Source organism: Triturus cristatus, chromosome 2_2 (assembly GCF_964204655.1).
Source record: "Triturus cristatus chromosome 2_2, aTriCri1.1, whole genome shotgun sequence".
Lineage (NCBI taxonomy): Eukaryota > Metazoa > Chordata > Amphibia > Caudata > Salamandridae > Triturus > Triturus cristatus.
Genome location: NC_140582.1, coordinates 1,016,112,802 through 1,016,133,510, shown reverse-complemented (window position 1 = coordinate 1,016,133,510; position 20,709 = coordinate 1,016,112,802). Strand labels below are relative to the sequence as shown.

General features: G+C 44.0%; 1 protein-coding gene across 5 annotated transcripts in view; it reads right to left on the bottom strand.

Moving 5' to 3' along the window:
* Positions 1 to 20,709, bottom strand: part of SORCS2 (sortilin related VPS10 domain containing receptor 2) — a 2,262,720-nt gene that overhangs the window by 1,295,148 nt on the left and 946,863 nt on the right. The window lies entirely within an intron of this gene.

Sequence of the window (20,709 nt, the reverse complement as noted above, 5' to 3'; positions counted from 1 at the left end):
GCTGCTGGAAATTCTAGCCTGCCAAGACGTGCCTGTGCCAGTTTTGGGGCCTCTGGAGGTTGTTGCTGCTGTCTGAGAGCTGGAAGAGAGGAGAATCTCAAAGAACGACAGAAATGTATGCATCACTCTTCTTGCGGCTGTTTTCCCGATGCATCTCCACAGCACAAGCAGAATTTCTATGCATCGCCGCACCACTGCGGAAACCGCCACAGCGCCTGTCGCCGCTGCAAGAATCGATGCATCAAGGGATTGCGGCTGAAGAGGACCAACGCAGCGCCACTCGACGCGGCTGCATCGATCGCCGGCGTATCCCGGATTTCCATGCATCGTGCCTGTGCGGCAAGTTCGTCCGACGCATCACCTGTGGACCGGAACCGTCGCAAAGAATCGACGCATCACTCGCCATACAGACCGGATTCGACGAAACCCTTCCTCTGCGTGCAGGGGGTCTTTCGCATCGCCTCCCCAAGGTCTCAGGAGTGTTGCATCTCTTTGTTTTCCGACTTCGCGGCTGTTTGGCTTTTGGAACTTTCACGCATCTACAGGTACTTTGGTAAAAAGTCACACATCCATAGTTTTCTTTGGTATAAGTTCTTGAAACCTTTTTGAAAGTAATTTTTAACTGTGTATGTTGGATTTTGGTCGTTTTGGTCTTGTTTAGTTTTGATAAAGATACTTTATTTTTCTAAACTGGTGGGGTGTCTTTTTGTTGTGTTTTTACTGTGTTACTGTGAGTGTTGGTACAAATACTTTACACATTGCCTTTGGTATAAGCCTGGCTACTCGTGCCAAGCTACCAAGGGGGTGAGCAGGGGTTATCTAAAGTGTGTATCCCCCTTACCCTGACTAGAAGCAAGGGTCTCTATTTGGACAAAGGTACCTACCTCTGCCAACTAGAGACCCACATTACTAACACATACAATACAAAAGAAAGCAACAGACTGTTTTCACATTATGACACATGACCAACGACAATTATCATTTATATATTTCTGTTACTCTCAAACCCTTTTAAAAAATCAAAGGGGTCGGATAAGTGGTTTGTTTTCAAAGAATGTTGACGTTTCAACCCCTTTTGGAATGCAGGATCTCATTAGGACCAATTGAGATGGGCGATACCTGTGGTTACAAAACATATCGAGGAACGATTCAGTTGCAGGAATGCGCAACCGGTGACTATGATATAATTTGAGGATTCACATACCTGATGGAAGCAAGGAAGAAAACATGGAAAGTTACATAGGAGGTGCACATCAACAAGTGCTATAAAGGGGAAGGGCAACCCACATGGGGCACTTGGAGGTCAAGGTGGGAATGGAAAAAAATGGAGAGAGGGATAAATACACTGCAGGGTCAGTCAATGGCTCGTGGTGCACAAGGCAGATATGATGGGAAAAAAAGTGGCCTACCCCAAGGAGCTGGAGCTTTGACAGTTGTTTAGGGTAACTTCTTGATTGTATGGATTGCATATTCTTGCAACTGAATAGTCACTCAATATGTTTTGTACCCATAGGTGCCCCCTTGTCAATTGGGCTTGATGAGACCCCTCATTACAAAGAGAAATGACATGTCATTGAAGTTCTTTGAAAACATACCACTTCTGACACCTTTGATTGTTAAAAGGGTTCAAGTGTAACAGAGATATATATTTGTCATTGGTCATTTGTCATAATTCTAAAACCTTATTTTGGTTTCGTTTGAATTGTATGTATAATTGTATTGTTTGGCCTACTTTGTTTTGCTTGGTTCCTTTCTCACGTTGGTACACTCTGCACTTTACTTATTTGTATTGCCAAACACAGCTTATTGTTTTTTTATTACACCACCAGTGTTAGACTACTTTGTGTAGCTTTCCCTGTCTACATCCTCCAAAGAGTCTCATTGTGCAATTGTGCTTATTTATACATCAAGTATACATTTATTATTTCGAAAGGACCACTGTTTGGTTTGCTAATATTTTATTGCCCTGGTTTTTATAGAGTTCAGTTGCCTTTGTATTTTTGTACAATACATTTTAGAAAGTTGACAATTCCCTGCCTTAGCCATTTAGCACTCGCAGCCTGTATCGGATTCACATGACTAAGTGTAGTTGACTGTTGGGTTGTGTGTATTCCTCCTAGAACGCCACACACAATGGGGATGTAGGTGTGACTGGAAGGGTTTTCACTGGCAGAATGGGAGGGCAGAGCTGCGCACAGCCCCAACACCTGAATAGGCTGTGTCCTGCCTTGACACAAATTATTGCATATCCCACAGTAGTTAGTCTGGAGCCAGGGCAGGGGAGGCATGAAAGCTGCACACTTCAAAGGGAATCCTCTTGTTCAAAGAAGACAACAGATAAAAGTATTGGACCTCAGGCACCAAATCTTCAATACCCTTCAGGACCTGTGAAAGACTCTGCCAGGAAGAAGGACTGCTGTGCTACTGGAAGGACTGCCATTCATCTGCACTTCTGCCCTGAAAGACTGCTGCTTTGCTGTGCTGACCTGCTGCCCGTCTGCTCTCTTGCCTGGGTGAGAAGGACTGGACCTGCAACATGTAATCAGTACCACCAGAGTAACTCCAAGGGCTACAATCTTGTAACTACTACTTGGGCACTGCAACCTTGAGTCCTACCCTGCCAAGTAGTGCCACCCAAGTGCTGGACCATTGGATGTGGCACTGAAGGTGCTCTGCCAGCCTATTTGAACCGATGCATTCCCTCTGCTGTGCGGCACAGCGCCATGCAGAATCGGCACATCACCTTTGCTGCATGGCATTCCCCCTTGCAAGGATTTCGCATCATCTTTGAAGTCCGCAGTCTCATCGGAACTGCTGCTGCATAGAGAATCCTCCATGCAGGCCCTCGCATCACAAGCCACTTGTCAACAGCATCCTGGATGACAAAGTAGGACTCTGAATTGCAAGCCCTGCAGCTTCTTCAGAACCAGCCGGTGCCAATGCATCCTTGATGCAGGACTTTACTACAAATCCTTTTGTCGACCAACTCCTCGATGATGCAGGACCTCACATCACAGCTCCTCAGAACTAATGCTGTGTGACGTATCTGGACCTTTTATCGCCTCGGCTGCATGACGCATCCTCGACGTATGACCACGCAACACTTCACAACCAGGATTTAAGGTACTCTTGTTCAGTAGGCCTAACTGTGTCCTTGTAGCCGGCCTGTGATACATCGCAGTTGGCCTGAACTTGTGACTTTGTCCTGGTCCAGCACGATAACATAACCACAGTTGGCACTTTGCTTTTTTGCACTTTACTCACTGAAACCTTTAAAATTGCACGACTCAGGCTCTACTGATTGGATTTCTGTTGTCCTGGTCTTGTTTTATTTATTATAATTTACTCTGCTTTTCTAAATCAGTGTGGAATTCACCTTGTGTTGTGCTTTCACTTTAATACTAGTTTGAAGTGCTGAATATATGCTTTATATTTTGCCTCTAAGTGAAGTCTGGCTGCTCTGTGCCAAGCTACCCGAGGGGGTATTCTACCTTTACTACGCGGGCACTACTTCGAATTACCGTTTCTACGCATCTTTTAGTTCGCAGCTACCATTACTTAGCATGCTTTTACTGCGCATGCTACTACTACGCAAAAACTGTTACTTCGCAGACACGTTACTTCTGAAATACAATGAGGAGCGGCATGGACTGGAAGCAGAGCCTGCGGAGGCGGCTGGAGGGTGCGGGGCGGTCTGCTCCCCTGGGCGTTTTCGAAGGAGCCATCCTGCCGCCGCAATTCCTGTCACCAGCGCGGCCACAGCAGCTTGGGAGGAACTACAAATCCCACGAGCCCTAGCGGCAGGAAGCCGCCACCGCCAGCACGGATTTCCCGCCTGGAGGAGTTTAAAATCACAGCTCGTTCCCGGCAGAGCGGGCGTTTTGCTTGGTTCTTGGAGAGCGTAAGCCACTGGGATCCTGCCTTACCTCGCTTTTCTGTCATTGCCTGCAGCTCCCCTGGGCGTTTTCGAAGGAGCCATCCTGCCGCCGCAATTCCTGTCACCAGCGCGGCCGAAGCAGCTTGGGAGGAACTACAAATCCCACGAGCCCTAGCGGCAGGAAGCTGCCACCGCCAGCACGGATTTCCCGCCTGGAGGATTTTAAAATCACAGCTCGTTCCCCGCGTCGCGGGACCGCGCGCGGGCGGCGCCGGGAGGACAAGGGCGGGACCGTCTGTGGCCGTCCGGGGCCGATCGCGGCCGGGCAGGGCCATCCCCTTAAGATCGGTGTTCAAGCCTCTGGACGGTAATTTGTCACTCTGCTGACTGCTTTTCTTTTGTTTGCGCTGCCATGACCTGGGCTGTTTGACTCTACAATATACTGCTAGTCATCCTGCACGTATTACATTGCTACCTCATTACCTGCAAATGGCTATGTTGACCCGGTCAGGTAGAGGAGGCGCACCAGGAGGTTCATCATCAATAAGTGGCACTTTAGATCATTTCATAATCCGTGCCTGTTCGGTTCTTGAGAAAGAAATCGCACTCACTGAACGACGTGTTTCCCTTGGTCTGCTTAACGACAAACGTTCTTCACTGGGAAATATTGCTTCCGTTGTATCCCCTGTTTTGGGCAATAACATTATTACACTCGATGGAACCCCTTTGGGACATACACCACATATGTCACCTACTGTGGTTGCATCACCTGTGAGATCTACAGCCCCCTGTCCAAATTCACAGTCTAATTTGTCGTACTCCCCCCTTCTTTCTACTTCATTAGTTGTCCCTGAATCCACCGCTAACATTATACCACCTCCTTTTGAAGCCTGCGACTCTTTTGAGCCATCTAACCAAGCAGGCCAGAACCTTATTTCAAACAAAAGCAAAAGGGTGGGCAGTGGAACATCAGAGGATCAACTAAAAGTTCCCCAGAAATGCAAAAGGAAATCACGTAATACTTCTGGAAAGAGAGCTGGCTGTAGAGTTCCTTCCCAATCTTCACGCCAGAAGCCAAGACCATCTCCTGCCCAGACCCCTAATTTAGTTTCTGCTAACACTGTTGAGCAGCGCTCTTTGCCCTCTGATTTACCAGAGGCCCCAGACTCCCAACATTTGTTCATTGATCAGCTTAAGTCACTTATCAATTCCCTCTTACTACCTCTGATGGAAAAAGTGAGAACATTGTCAGAGAGGCTCGAGAAGTTCGAGCAGTCTTCTCTTGATAATTTTTTCTCTCTTAAATCTTTAATTAAGTTACACTCAAAAATGGCCCAAGAAAATTGTGCAACCACCAATCCCCAGCATATTAGCCATGTTGATCCTGTTCCCAAAAATGGCTCATTGCACACTAATGTGGCCCTACGCCCAGAGGCAAATAAAGGTACCTTTCTTTCGGGCGCTAAGTCCCCGTTACCCACACCGCAACTGGGTATCTCATCCAAAGGGAGGAAACCAGTACCTTCTAATAGTGCCAGCTCCATAACTCTTGAAGCACCAGCTTGCGCAGCAAAATCCGCGCAGCACCCCTCTAGAACACTGGATATAGGCCCAGGCCAAGATTCCCTAACTAGTGCCGCTAGCGACCCTGTGGACAGATTACCCCACATTAATCTTCCACCTGAATGCCAGCCTTTTGTTGTTGTCTTAATAGGTGTCCCACACCTCAAGGCAGGCAAGTCAGAATCCTTTTCTGAGCTTAAAAACAAGATGACACACTGGCTGAATAACAATAGGCCACTCCCTAGGCATTTGGATGGCCATGTTCTTCATGTCAGGAGGGTTGCTTGGGTGGGGACTAGACCAAAGCAAACGCCTGGTGACTGTATTGTTGTAAATTTTAGGGACCCTTATGTGACTAAGGCAATCTGCAATAAAGGACATCCAGGCCCTAACACCAACGGGATAGAATGCCTAGATTTAAGTTACTTCTATTCTGATCCTGTGTACCCATATTATCCACATTTCCCCTCTTTTCATCTGCCTCAGGTGGAACACTTTTTGGATAATCGGGTTCCTCGTGGAAATGTTCATTTCCCCTTTGTTCAAAATAGGTATTGTGCCCCTTATGGGCGCTTTGCTTCCTATTGACATGAATCTTTTTCTCCAGGGGACAGATTTTATCCTTTTTCAGAAGCACAGAAAAGTAAAGAAGTAACCATGTCTACCACCCTAATCAAGGATTTTCACCTAAATATCCAGCAGTGTAACCTACAGCTTACCCCTACTCATCAGGCTGGCAACTGCCCATTGCCGTCCTTACTACATAAACCTCAACGGGACCTTTCCAACTCCCCCGGCCCTATTACAACGCAAGGCACAGAACCTGAGGCCTCCTCCCTAGAGATGCTTAGTTTGAATATAGCTGACCCCTTGTCGCCCTTACCTTATAACTCCCTACGGGTTTCCTCTAATTCCCCTGGTCCTGCTATAATGCAAAGCATAGCACCCGCTGCATCCACCCTAAAGGTACTTAGCTGGAATGTAGCTGGTCTCTCCAGCAAACTTGATCTACCAGATTGGAATTCCTTAATAACATCATACTCCATTTGCATTTTCCAGGAGACATGGAGTATAGTGCCCCATCATATGGTCGGTTTTACTACCTTTTTTATACCGGCCATTCCACCGCCAACAAGAAAAGGTCGCCCTTCGGGAGGCCTCCTGATTTGGGTTAACATCTCCATGGGGTGCTCTGTAAGGCAAGCCTGTACTATCTCCCCTGACATCCTAAAATTAACTCTAGGGGGTCCTAATGGAAGGAAGTCTATCGTGATCTTCAATGTTTATGCCAGGGGCCTCAATGGTGGCGCACTATCTCCTGTATTTCCACTTCTGGAGAGTGAACTACGCAAGTGCCACCACATACCACATACATTAATAGCTGGCGATTTCAACTGTTGCTATGAGCCCCTTGCTTCACTGGACCTCCCTGATCTTTTTGAGGATGATTCCAAAAGAGGCATCCCTTTGCTATCCCTAACTCCTATCAAGAGATGGATGAAAACAGCTATCTTCCTAAATACCATGTCACTTGAGTTTGGTTTAAGGGCTACTAATGGTAGAACATCTTCTGACCTTCAAGGCATGCACACTTATAATAGGACCAACCATTCCTCTCGGATCGACTATATACTACTTGATCTAAATCTCTGGGCATACGTGACAGATATGGTAATACTCCCTTCACATGATAGCGACCACAACCAGCTATCCCTTACCATAAAACCATTGTGGGAAGATATACATGGACCTTCAGCTCTTTCAGCATTTAGTACCATGCAAACCCACGAGGTACGTCCTGCTAATTGCGAGAGACGTCTCAAATGGCATAATGTGAGCCTAGATGATGCAAAAATCGATTTAATTAGATCAATATTAAAGGAAGTACAAGCCGACCTGGTTCCATTAAGCGACCTTGCGTCAAACCTAGATAAAGCCCCCTTGATTTTCCAAGATACTATAAGCAAGCTGGGCAATCTATTTCGTATAGAGGGCAAGGGCGGCCCACCCCGTGGTAGGTCCAAACGTATTCCTCCCGATGGGTGGTACTCATCAACGTGTAGGAAGAAAAAATCTGCTCTAGTTACAGCCATAAAAATGAGGTCTATACCCGAGATTCAGCTGGCCAGGAAGGTCTATAAGGCTACCATCTTAAATGCCAAAAAACTCTGGGAAGAGCAGTATTGGCAGGCACTTAGAGAGGCTTCTTACAAACGGGACCCTGGTTCCTTTTGGGAAATAATCAGAAATAAAACCAGGCCAACCCACACACTTCTAACATGTAACATCACGGCCACGGCATGGTCCGAACACTTCTCCAAACTTTACTCCTTCCAACCGGAAGAGTTGGGGATATCCTCTATTGACAATGCCCCCCTTCTCGCACAAGTTCCAAATCATACACCATTCACCGAAAGGGAAGTAGTCCTCGCTATCAAGTCTATTGTCCCCTCGAAAGCTGCTGGCCCAGACGGCATTCCTGGAGATGTATTAAAACTTGAACCATCCCGGTGGGGAAGGCTTCTCTCTATCTTAATGAATGCTATCGATAATGGTGCCTCGGTTCCCGAGTCTTGGAAGGGGGCGGAGGTTGTTCCCATATTTAAAAAGGGAGCTAGAGACGATCCGGCGAATTATCGCCCGATCAGTCTTATTGATTCATCCCAGAAGGTGATCGGAAAAGTGATCCTGGAGAGGATTCTATCCTGGGCCAATGAGAACAATATTATTTCTGACTACCAAGCAGGCTTCAGGGTCGGAACAGGCACTATAGAGCAGGCTTTTAGGCTGTTTCTTCTCTATTGGAAGGTCGTACTCCTTGGAAAGGGCAGTCTCTATCTTGCCTTCATCGACCTGAAAACAGCTTTTGACCTTGTCCCCCGCAACACCTTGTGGCGAGTGTTGGCCAACATGAATATCCCTTCTTATCTGTTGGCTTTACTTAAGAAATTACATGAGGGAAACTATGCCCAAGTGCGCTGGGGGCCCCAGGGTCAGAAAACGGAGAGAATCCCTGTGAACAGGGGCATCCGCCAGGGATGCGTCCTTGCCCCTACACTATTCTCATTATATGTGAATGGTGTGGTGGAGCATCTGAAAAAAGTTCCAGCTGACGCACCATCACTGGCGGGCGATCGTATTCCAACTCTCCTGTTCGCGGACGATACTCTCCTGATATCCAAATCGCCAAAGGGTTTACAAATCCTGCTTGACAGCTTTCAGGCTTTCTGCAGTGCTAGAGGCCTCATTATAAATACCTCTAAAACCAAGTACTTAATTCTAAACCCACCGAGGAAGTTAGGGCGACCACCAGTCCTGAACTCTGTCCCCCTTGAGCGGGTGAAAGAATTTGACTACTTGGGTATACGCATTTCGGATACGATGTCCTGGTCATCCCATCTTCAAAAAATGCTAATATCCCACAAGAGGGTCACCGGTGCCCTCCTCAGGGAGCACCGATCCTCCACATCCCGGCCTATAGTTCCTGCTTTGGATATATATAAAGCAAAAGCTGTGAGTTCGGCACTTTACGGTGCTGAACTATGGGGCGTAACTAATATAGACGAGCTTGGCAAATCCGAATCCAGCTTCTTTAAAGAATTACTGGCACTCCCACAGAGCACACTTTGGTTCCGTTATTAATGGACTTAGGGTGCCACTCAATTAAAGACCTGGCTAAAGTACGCCCCTTACTCCTATGGGCCCGGATTTGGCGGACCCCTGAGTTAGCCAAATACGCAGAGGGTCTATCTGATATTTTATCTATCCCTTCTTGGCATAAAATTAAATGGTTGAAAGAAGTCAAGACTTTACTCATGGATCTTGGCCTTAAAGAAGCATGGGATAAGAAAACTTCCCCCCCAAAAGCCGAACTTAAGAAGCTTTATTGGAGATGGGTGTTTGCAAAAAGAGACTCTAATCCTTCTGGCGGCAGTAGAATTACTGAATTCCTCACGTTCAAAGATGTAGTGTGTTATGAACCCTACTTTGATGTAATACAAAAGCCGTATGACCGATCCCTCTATATTAAGTTTAGGATTGGCACTCTTCCGGTCCGTGAGTTGACTGCGCGATGGAAACCCCCTTCTCAGACATCTCCATACTGCCCTTTCTGTGAGTCCTTGATTGAATCGATCGCGCATGTTTTATTTGCATGCCCGAAATATAGAAACCCAAGATCCTATTGGCTCACTCCGTTATGTAAAACTTTGGGAACACGTGACCACCGCACAGCTTTGCGTATTCTTAAATCAGATGCTCGACCCTTATATGCCTGTGTTCTGGCAACATTTTTGAGGTGGTCCTGGCTGTTGAGAACTAAAGCCCTCACAGACTCTAGCTAAGCTGGATGACTGATCCCTCTATGTATATACTCCATCATTTTTCAAATTTTTAAATTGTCTTATTTATTGTGTTTATATGTATTTTTTTAAAATTTTTAAACTTCTGTTGTATAACTTGGGATCTATGGATGCTACTGAACTTTTCTGGTTTGTGCTTATTTTGTATGTTACATTTGTATGTGCTTTTTAAGATATTCTTTTATCGAAATAAAGCTCATTTCAATTCAATACAATGCAGGAGAGTTTATTAAAAAAGAAATACTGCAGTATTGTTAGTGTAATGTAATACAGTTATGTATTTCAAAGTGTCACCCGAGGGTTGTCCAAAGGTTAACTTGGGGTTTGATGGTGACTTCACCCTGACAAGGATTGTAGTTGCTGCTTGAGTAGGGTTTTACTCCCCTCAACCAGTAACTCGATTTCTTACATGCACCCCATACATACATAATGTTTAACAGTAAAAACAGTCCATAAATAAGTCCTTATCAGTTCACACACCACTCTTGCTTTTTTCTTGAAGGACACAAATACAAAATAAATGAATTCACTTATATATGCAAGCTATTAAGCAAAACAGGAAAACTGGATGCAGTGAGATTTACATATTTCAGCAGCACTGGAGAATTCTAAATCACCCTTCAAGTCCCTCAAAAATTTACATTTCACTTTTCATTAGTTTCGTCTGAAAACTCGTGCAGTAGCAATCAGGAAACGGATCTTGGGAAGAAAGCCCGGGACACGCTGCTGTCTGTGTGGAATGTTAAAGTGGTTTTACTTCTACTTGGCAATCAGCTGTGGCACATTTCTTGCTTGAAATCAATGTTGAGAAAAAAATAATTCTCTGGAATTTTGAAAGTTTTATAGAGTGCAGGCAGGGCCAAAAGGGTGACAAAACTCTACGCCAGAAGGTGACATCAACAACAAATGTGAAGATAAGTAAAAACATCAATAGTCTGTAAAAATCAATCTTGAAAAACAAATGCAAGTAGAACTCCAACAGCTATACATTTAATATCGGGGATTAAAAAGGAAAGTTATGATAACAGACTTAGAGGCTGCTTAATGGTAAAGGGTCAAACAGGATGGTTAGAAGGAGGTGGCAGAGGGACCCTAATTTCTGAGCATCTGCTTTTTGTGAGCATTGTACTGCTGCTTCAACATCAGATTATAGATTTAAAAGCATACTTGACCTGCCTAACAAGTTTAAAATCACTGCTTGGCGCCAGAAGTTGAATCTGCCCTGTTTTATCTTTCCCTGGAGAACATTTTGTTTTAAACTTTGAAGCAGGTCCTTCCTCTATTAGGCTTGCTTTAGTTTGTTGTCCCAGGACCCACAATATCTTCTGGCCTGCATGGGAAACAAGCACTGGCAAAGCCAATAGGTCTCACCTATGCAAGAGCTATTGATTTTGACAATATCTTTTAGCCATGTTGCACAGCAGCGCGGCTGCTGTGTAGCACGGCTAAAAGTTCAAACAAAAAAACCCTTATGGTAGAGCCATCACTGACCGTGTCATATTGCTTTTTTTGCTTATGGCATGTGAGAGGGCAACACGGACACTGGAGGGAGGGTGACAAGGAACAACCAATGCGGACAACGGGGTTGGGGTGGGAGGTAGGAGGCCGTACAGGAATGCATATATAAATATTAGTACCAGTGACTAGAACTATATGTTTGGAAAAATATTTTAACAATCAAATTCAGAAGAGATGACCTTTGTGAACAGGGTCCTTTGTGGAGTTTGGCAGGTGGGATGGGGGAGGAGGTTGATCAACAATATTGATGCATCTTTATTTGTTTTAAAAATGGCTTTCTTTTTTTCCCCTCGTAGAGTGTTATTTTGGATTCAAGTGCTTTAAAAAAACAACAACACATTTGAAAATTCCTACAAGTATCTTAGAAGGCAGGTGCCCGCACACATGGAACATGGACCCGGTCATGCTTCCTGAATTTAAATTAGAAAAGCAAATCTTTGGGCTAAAGAAGAAGGAACTACAAATTTAAATCAGGTAACGCACGTGATATAATTCGTCTTCAAAGTAAGTACGAAGTGGTTGGATGGGACCCTCTGTATTATGGGGAATTATACATGGTGCGCAGTGCTCATTATGAGTGCGTACAATTCTGACGGTAATTAAATCCTCATTATTAAAGTGTGAATAATTAAGTAGAAAAAATAAGTATTATTAGATATCTAAAAAGAAACTGGTTGCCAAAATCTTTCATGTGCACCGAACCACAGGTTACCGGTGACGGCTGGATGAAAACGCCACTTTGCAGCACTCACGAAGGTGACGACACGTAATTGCATATTTCACTATAAAGGAGTGATTACCGCCCAGGCACTCGCAACCCTGCTGATTTCTTATCACGCCATGCTCGGCCAGCTACTCCCTCTGAAGGGGTCACAGGACACTGATAAATATGTTCGCATTGTAGTTGAGTGGTCCAAGCCAATTCCCATGTCTCTGGCAGACCTCGTGGAAGCCACAGAGTGAGACGACTGCTTACAAATTACCATCCAAGCAGTATTAAGTGAGGACTGGCCAGCCATCCATTGTAACTCTGCTCATTGAACTGAAGATGCATAGTTAACGCTCTAATCACTACACAATGCTCAGCAAGAACTCTTAATAGCAGCCAAAGGCTGTCTCATACAAGAACCATAACTTGTTCTCCCCAGCAGTCTGAGGCAACAGGCTGTTCTCCTAGCTCATGGAACCTACTAGGACATAGTAAAGTCGAAGAACAGGCTGAGAAGCAAAGTTTGGTTTCCTGCCCTAGATCGACAAGTAGAGGAAGTTGGCAGAGACTGTCCCACTTACCAAGCAACTAGCCAGCCACAACCTCCTGCGCCAGTCATCCCAGATAAAGGTCCTACTGGCCCATGGCAACATGTCAGTGCGGATTTTGGTAGTCTCCCTGATGGTTCAAACATGCTCATCTTTGTAGATGGCTTTTCTCTGTATCCTGAAGTGGAAATATAGCCGACAAAATTATGGCTACTCACAGACTGTTCAGGGAAATCCAGACCAACAAATGCCCACTCTTCTATGGTCATGAGCACACATATCACTGTTGAATCACACCCATGTGTCCTGAAGCCAATGGGAAGGTAGAGAGATTTAGAAGGACACTAACGAAGGTCATCTGCATTGCTGTAGTAAAGGCCAGGAATGTGGAGAACTCCATTTCTACGTGAATATCCATGGACACCTTACTCCACCACTGGCATTGCCTTAGCAGACAGTGTTTGGGTCGAACATTGACAGATAGCATTTCTCACCATCCCCTCTGGGCGGATCAACCAAATCCTCCGAACTGCTCAGATTCCGATGAGAATGCAACAACGAATATGCCTCGCACAGGTGGCATACTAAGGGTCACAACTCTGTGTAGGAGATCGAGTCTTGGCTAAGGATCGTCACCAGTGGGGAAATTCTGCCTGACTTTTGAAGCTGAACCATGGACTGTCATAGGCATCAAAGGCACGAAGAAAACAGCAGTGAAAGGAACAGAGACGATCATTAGGAATATCTACCATTTCAAAGCAGCATTGCCTACAGATAACAATGCATTGTCACATAGTGACGCAGTGGACTGCCCATCTGTAAGCTGCCCGACAAGCCCCAATAGGGCCACAAAAAGGGTCACCAGTGACACCTCGGCCAGTGAGGGGTCACATCTACTACCACCAGTCCCGACAATCGGATAGAGTTTTATTGCAATCAGACCATTAGAGACTGATGAGGACAGCAAGGTGTGCGGTGGAGGCCAGTGTCATCTGAGGTCCAACCCAGATCCATCTCAATGGTACGCAAACGTTTTTCTAAGTAATAGGGTGAAGATGCCTGCCTGCCTGCCTTCTGTTGGTCATGTGAAATTGTAGCATAAATATTCTGTTTGTTTGTGTAATTGTTTTTCTAATCTGTGTTAAGAGAGGCAAGTAGTGTTACATCATGCTTAAGCAACACCATGTGGAGCGCCCCGGGAGGGGGATTTCTGGTACTCCCCGTGGGTGTGCAGTTAAGTGGTCCACCCTGACACCTTGCATCAAGAATTTAATAAACTGAAGCCCATGGTACAGTTGTGGTCAGTTAGACAGGCACAAGCAAAGCAACCAGTGTGTTCCTTCACACACTGCTATAAAGAGAGCATGGCAGGATGACATATTTCACCTATATTGGGCAAACACCATAAGGAAGGTGGGGAAGGGAAGTTTTGTGCTATATAAGATTTTCTCTTACCTCCTGTTAGAAAAACATGTATTACTTAGTTTTCTCCGGGACTGGGTCAGGATAGTGGAGCCAATATTTTGTTTGGGACATGGACACATGCTCCTGGCACTCTATAAATGCCCCAAAAGGACCTCGGGGTGTAGAGAGGACAGTTCCAGGCTGGAACACCTAGGGTAGGGTTGCTGAGTAAACTGCCTGATTATATTTGTTTGTGGATGGCCTGGCACTCCTGGACTCATGTAAATAAAATTATTGTGTTTGTTTTGTAAAGTAGTCATGAGGTTTATAACTGTAAAATAATTTACAAAGGTTCTACTGTAACAATATGTGTATATATTGTCATTGTGTGCTTTATAGCTCAAAAATGGCTTGTGTATTTGGATGTACCTGTACTTGCAAATGACTTTGCCCAAGTCGTAGCCTATGCTCTAGACAGTACGCTTAGTGTTGCCTAGCGTCGCTATTTGTGACACATGCCTACTACAGGTACACAAAGTAGCCCTTCATAAATGTATGTGACAGGGGACCCTCCTACAAATCTCCTCCCTACTACATTTGTACAACTAAAGTAAATATTGCTCCTTTTATTACAACTTAATACAGAACGACTTTAAGCAGAGAAAGAAGGGAGCAGGTATTGATAGAAAATAAAACGAAAATATGGGTGCTTTTGTGTTTTTTAGGTGTTTGACAATTATGGAGTTATTATTTTACTTTCTGAACTATGGATTGAGTAAGTCACGCATTCACATTGGGTTTTACATGTTATTGTAATTTAATGGACAACAATGTATGGAGTTCATGGCTAAATGAATAGTACAATTGTCAAATATGTGTAAAACATGAACATGCACATTGCTCCAGCTATTGTCACTTAAATTAAAATCCATCCCTGTTGTATATGTTTTATCTAGGAAATAAAACAAACCCTGGGAATGCGTTGGGCTAAGGGGACTTTATCTACAGCAATGGAATTATATGTATGGAAAACCAAAACAAGGTGTATTTCGTGATCGGTATTAGAAAATGCATGAAACATTTAAAAAATGCAAACATTATAAGTTATGCAGCAAGAAATTGAGTCATCAATATTACATTTGGGACATAAGGACAACAGTAGTTAGAGTGGAGTGGACTCCTTAGCTCCCTGGTGCCACTGCACCTGATGCACCAATGATAGCTATGTCATTGAAATAATTATTTCTGGCCAGACAGCTCATCACGTAGCTTGCTTTATTTTCCCACCTCAACACTCTTCCTGAGTCTCATTTTTCAATTATGTAGATAAAACGTCAAGGAACACTACATATTTGACAATTTAAATTATACATTATCTCCACATGTTCTTTTATTGAAATGTATCAATGTTTAATGAGGATCCTGTCCTCTAAAATTAAAGTGCTGGTCAAACGTAAATCATTGAAATGCAGCGGGTTTAAATATAATTTTGAGAGTCAAACTTTGAGAAATTGTAATGTTTTAATTTAAAATTAGTTTTAAATACTAGTCAGACAGTATTTGAAACTCAGATTACAACCAAAATATCGATTGTCTGCCTGTACTCCTTTCAATTATAACTTTAGTTAAAATGAATTGCATTTAATAATACTTTTTACATTTTAAATGAGTTTCAAATGCTAATGAGACACAGTGTTTAACACCCAGGTTTATGCTAAAATTGTAGTTGTCCGATTATAATTCCTTAGATGTGCCCTTTAGATTAATGCTTTTCAATGTCTGTAAAATATTGTTAGGATTATCTAAATGAGGGTTACTTTCAATGTGTGTGTAACATGTTGGTTAGATACTCCAAATGTGTCCTGACATGATCTTTACACTCAGTACTGGCTAAGTGACTCATGTGGTAATATATCTCTGGGGGGTAAGGTACTGCCTGCAGAGGTGTGTTTATATACAGCTTGTCTCTGCATCCAATACTTTTAAAATAGCCCAGATGCTTAATGTTTATTCTGCAGTGCCAAGTGTGTGTCATCTGGAGGATTTCTGAGTTGCTTGCACATGTATTGCAGAGGCCCATATATAATCTGCAGAGCAGAAATACAGCTCTAAAAAGACAATTCAGTGTGTTTTGCAAACTCTTAGAAGACTTTGATGCAAAGTTCCGAGCATTCCCTTAAGTCTCTAAAGGTCTAACTCAAATCTTCATACTTCTGAGGGTGAGGACACGAGTACTGTTGAGCTGGACAGTATTTTATGGCGATAAAATGTGTTTACACAACCTCCAGGTTGAAATATTCATTTTGTTTTTAAATTATGTAAAATATTCTCCCTGCACCATTTCGTTAGTTAATCTTTAAATTCCGATGTAATGGTTATTGGTCACACAAAAATGTAAAATATTAAACTTAAAGCAATCGCGGGGAGGGGATATATTTTAGGACAAACAGATGTCAAATTGAATATCACAGAACATAGGAACTGTATGATTTATTTTATCAGGTGTCACCAAAACCCCAGAATCAATTTAAACAAATGCATTTGCCTGGACTGAAATACTTTACATTACAGTGCTTCACAAAATGTGGCTAATTTGACTCCCTCCCCCCCGCCCCCCCACTAATAACTTTCATGCTTATTAGCCTGGAGCAGTCCTGTGTAATGGTCCTTACCAAACATAACATGGATTCCCATCTGTTTGTTAGACTTTAAATATACTACTTTAGAAATATACAAATATACATATATAAATAGATTTCTGGAAGGAGACCGGAGTTTGTGTTTATGTAAAAGTCGCGTTGCTGGAAAGCGGCAGTAGCTGACACACCCTCATTCAGGTGCTTCCTGGAGTCTGGTAAATGGAGTGATATGCGGTGCATAACTGGAAGCCCCAGTGACATCGGAGTAATCGGGAGAAATTGCCGCGAGGAACGTACAAGCCGGCAGCGGAGGGTCGGAGGACGCCTGCGGTCGGGTGAGTTCTGTTCCGCTTACTGCGGTTATCCCTTATTAGTGTACACGGGGAGAGGTTCCATGGTGGGACTCGAATCTCTACAACAGAATATTGACTTTCTGAAAAGTGATTTATGGTGGACTAAGCGTTGGAGGTGAAATGTAATAGTCATCATGGACACGTGGCTGCAAGAACGAGAGAAGACAGTGACCTCCATGTTTGATGAGAATAATATGATGCCGGAAAGCCACAATGAAGAATCACAAGTTGTTACCCATTAGGTTAATGTACAACAGCAGATGAGAAAACTGGAAACATTAAAATGAGGAGAGATTTCCAAATGGTGGGAGGTTAAATCCCTGGAAAGATATATAGAAGTTGGGGGAGTCCCGCGGGGATTGAGAATCCTTGTGGCCCCACGTTTGAGGACCCAGATCCGGAGATGCTGAAGGAGTGGGCTGCTAACAATGTGAACTCCTCTTGTAATATGATGAAGATTCTCATAAAATATGCTCCTAAGGACAGAGAAAAAATACTGGAAGAGATCAAAAATATAGAAACTGAATAGACCCATAAAATGAAAGCGGACAACCTGGCGAAATTTGAAACTGACCCTAAAACGAGACTGAAGAAACCTGAGCAAATCATAGAGAGAAAGGCCACCAAATTCTAGAGGGACAGGCTAGATTATCAAAGGGGGCAAATATATACTTTTGCCCGAAGATCTGACAGTTTTAGAAGGCAGAAGCTGTCTGGAAGTGCAACAACAGGAAAAAGACAAGGAGCCCGGAATGCAGAAAGTGATAGTGTTTCTGAAAGAAGCTAACAAATGAGCTCTGATGTGGAAATGGGCTCTGAAGAAGAAGGTGCTAGCGCCTCTAAGATCATTGGCAATACTCCGAGTGTGGTTGATGAGTTTCTTTTTTTAGGTATAGACCGGACTCAGAACAGAAAGAAGCCGCAATGCCCCCCCCCAAAAAAGAAAAAACCAGCAAGGAAACGAAAAACCAGACGGGGAGGGCAAAGAACTCCGATCTGGTACAAAGACCAAAGAATCATACAGATGTACGTGAGACACGATCCAGCCACAGTTATAAACTTAATGAATATGGAGCTATCAGAAGAAGAGAACAAGGTGTTAGCATTGGGCCTGTCTTTTCGCAAAAGGACCAATTTTGATTATAGTCAGACTCGTGTGAACTTTTTAAGATTAGTACGCAAGTTAAAATTAAAAAAATATTTCTTCTAAAGAAATCAATCTGGAAACCTAGAGGATATACTGGAAGAAACCTGTCACCTTCCACGACGTCAGCGCGCACTCCCGGATGTGGAGCGCGCACAACGATTCCAGGACGTCCGGAGAGAGGCGCCGCCGCTTTAAGAAGCGGGCGGCGCGAAAAGCAGGCACTTTTTCCAGCGGTGCCGGCGAGGAGTCGTGGAGAGTGCAGGTAAGGCGGCTTGGGGGCTTGTGGTGGCTTGGGGGGGGCTTGTGGCGGCTTGGGGGGGGGCTCGGGGGCGTGTGGCTGCAGAGCGCGGGGCTGATTGTGGCCTTTTGTTTATGTATTGGTGGTAATCACAGCCCGTGAAGGGGCTCTGATTACCATCAATACTTAAACAAAATGCCACAATCGTCCCCGCGCTTTACTAACAAAACAGTAGAGTCGGTTTAAAATCACAGCGTGTACCAAAGCACATGCTGTGTTTTTAAACTGGCTCTACTCTTTTGTTACTAAAGCGCGGTGCGGGGACGATTGTGGCCTCTTGTTTAAGTATTGATGGTAATCGGAGCCCCTTCACGGGCTGTGATTACCATCAATACTTAAACAAGAGGCCACAATCGTCCCGCACCGCGCTTTACTAACAAAAAAGTAGAGCCAGTTTAAAAACACAGCGTGTACTTTCAGAAAGTACATGCTGTATTTTGAAACTGGCTCTACTCTTTTTGTTAGTAAAGCGCGGTGCAGGGACTATTGCTGAGGCAGCAACTTTGGGGCCAGAGGCCAGAGTTCGAGCCTCGAGGTCACGCCCACATCCTGTGATTGTGGGCAAATCACTTAATCTCCCTGTGCCTGAAAATTTGCAGGTTATGACTGCAGTTGATCGTTTCGCTGAGATAGCCACATCATTCCATAATTGCCAACACGGACAGCTATAAGGGAAACCTGCAGTTCTCCAGGGCACTGTGTGTGGTTGCCTCTCTACAGTGCCAGAGTGAATCAGTTTGCAAGCAGTAACTGAAGACAGTTGGTTCCAGTGGAGATGAAAAGCTTCACCACTCTTATCTCTAGACTTGATTACGTTCCTCACCCGACCCCAAATTACCTGGGTTTTCCAGTAATTTCAGTATTTGGAAGACGCCAAACACTTCCAGAGTACAGCAGGCCAAGTTAATCAAGCCTTTTTTCCTTTGGTATTAAAAAAAAGTATGTATTTTGTCTTTAAAATCCCGTTGTTTCACCATGTGATTTCAGGCCCTTGAAAATGTGGTGAAAGAGAAGCCCACAATGCGTTGTACTTGCTATAGAAATTTCAGGCCTGTATTGCCAGCAGAGCCCACACAAGATGTGTTATTTCAGTGTGTTCTTAAAAGCAGTCTCATGCAGGAGATAACAGAAAAGCCCTGAAATACTTGATTGTGCGTCAGCTGTCTCAGTACAGCATCGTTTGGGAGTTTGTAGTTCAATCAGAGTTAAAATGGTCAAACCGATCCTGTTTCCTCACGGTACAATTTTACCATTAGAAAAATAGCCCTAACAGGTACCCCTACCTATACTTGCATTTTGGAATGGAGGACATCCATAACTGTGAAAGCCCTCTTTGTTCACCTTGTACCAACTGAGTTAAATGCACTAAAGATCAGGATCACTTAGATGTATAGAAGAATGGTTGACTCCCTGTGTTGCTCGCTAGCACGCACACACTAGGCTGCCTTTGGCATTCATTCGGTACTTTTGCATCTACCAACGAGATTAGAAAGACACCTAATGCCACGGCAAAGGAGACTATTGCACTAAAATGTGGACTCTAAGGACAAGTATCTTTACTGAGTCTTAGCGTTATAAAGCAGAGCTATAGTTGTGCATGGAATTTTCATTGTACTCCCCTCTAACAGCCACACATGTTTCTATGATCATACCGAAAATAATCCTTACTAGAATGATGGACTTGACCTTTTCTCTGACAATTTAATTCTGGTATGGTCTTTTCTGGAGAGCAGTATATTGATGTGCTCAAATATCCTGCTCATACGAGAAGATGCTCCTACCTGCAACTGACAGACCACAAATAGTATCTACACTGCACGTTTCGGTTGTATGGTTGTTGGGGGGAGATGTTTTGGAATTGCAATGATGGCTGATTCCAGATGCTTTCAAGATATATGTTGAACTCACAGAAGACAACATATTCCCAGTGAAGTAAGAAAGGTGTACTGCTACTGCCTACGGACATAAGATGAAACATTTGATCTTGCGTACATTTCTACTTATGGCTTTCAAAAAACAATTTTGGACTTAAATCAAATCATTTGGGCATAGTCCATCATTCAAAGTTTGGCTTTGCTCATTGTTTCTACTCTAACTTTCTTTGTTTCAAAGGGTTGCCTACAGTGTTTACCACTGCTGAACGCACATCATTCATGGCTACTAGGCTAAGTTTAAAATATTACGATCATAATAGGTTGATGCCCTTTCAAAGAAGTGAGGAGATTAGAGTATTTGATTTTCCCTAATTGGATGGGACAAATACATTAAAGAACCTTTTAATTGCTAACTTGT